The sequence below is a fragment of the Myotis davidii genome, unplaced genomic scaffold (genome assembly GCF_000327345.1).
Source record: "Myotis davidii unplaced genomic scaffold, ASM32734v1 scaffold875, whole genome shotgun sequence".
In the NCBI taxonomy this organism is placed as follows: domain Eukaryota; kingdom Metazoa; phylum Chordata; class Mammalia; order Chiroptera; family Vespertilionidae; genus Myotis; species Myotis davidii.
Window position 1 is genome coordinate 63,762 of NW_006286244.1, and position 1,158 is coordinate 64,919.

The 1,158-nt window shown below is 48.9% G+C and overlaps 1 protein-coding gene across 1 annotated transcript in view; it reads right to left on the minus strand.

The window, feature by feature from the left end:
• LOC102763280 (complement factor H) overlaps window positions 1–1,158 on the minus strand; it is a 73,877-nt gene that overhangs the window by 55,487 nt on the left and 17,232 nt on the right. The window lies entirely within an intron of this gene.

Below are 1,158 nucleotides of genomic sequence, written 5' to 3' on the forward strand. Positions count from 1 at the left end.
TACGGGGGAACTAAGCCAGATTTAAAACACTCAGGATGCCTTGTAAGAAATTATTAAAAATCGGTTTGCCTCATGAATCTGGAAGCCCGGAGCCCACCAGAGCTTCCCTAGCAACAGGCCCTTTCCTGGGCCTGACTGGGTGTCAGTATTGCTAAGAGGGTGGAGCTTAAGTGTTCTCACCCCATGGGAAGCAATGGCACCTCTGTGAGGTGATGGATGTGCTACGCAGCTCCATCTGGTGGTCATTCACCACGTGTGCTTCTATCAAAATAGCAAGCTGTCTGCATTAAACATGCAATCCCCATTTTCAGTTACACCCCATTCGTGCTGACAAAGGAAAACCAACTGGAAAACCGAAATATCTGAGCAGGAATCAACTAGAAACCAAACACGAGAGAGAATGTACAGAGTCAAATGGTGCTTCTGAAAATATGCACTAAAATGGATAAACACACGGAAAGAACAGTGAAGAGAGTGCCAGCCACACAGACACAATGAGGAAACGGAGCCAAATCTATGAACATGACCTTGTGAGGCGTATGGACACGGCCAGTGCCTAACTAAGGTTACCGAGACATAGGGTCAACCAATGGGACCGCCATTCTCAACAGGGCTTGTTGGGAGGTGGGAATTTCCCAGATCACAGCACAGGAAGGGAAAGACCCAGAGAGGAAAGTCCCCTGGAATGGGGGGTAGAGCTCTACAAACCTGCACAGTGATCCTAGATTCTTTGGTGAGTACATCCCCCTGGAGTGGAGCGCGGAACCCCCTGAGAATGGGCGGAGCACAACTACCAGAGGAAAGAGCTGCCAGGAAACAACCAATTCCAAGATCCCAGGGCACACCCAGCACCGGAAACATTCAGATTAATCAGTCACATGGGAACAGGTCTTAAACACCAATCACTTAATAGAGAGACTAGAAGAGGCCTCCTTCATCCAGACCCTGAATAAACTTTTCTGTGGAAAGGCTCCCACACCAGCCTTTACATTGACAAACCTTACAATTGCCTTATTCATTGACAAACAAGCCTTGACTAGATCACGTTGAGCAGAACCTAGACTTCCAACACAGAACATCAAGCCAGTAGGACCCGGGGTCCCCAACCTCAAACGCCCAAGAGGAGCACTCTGGGAGGAGTCACTCGGGGTGAAGTTG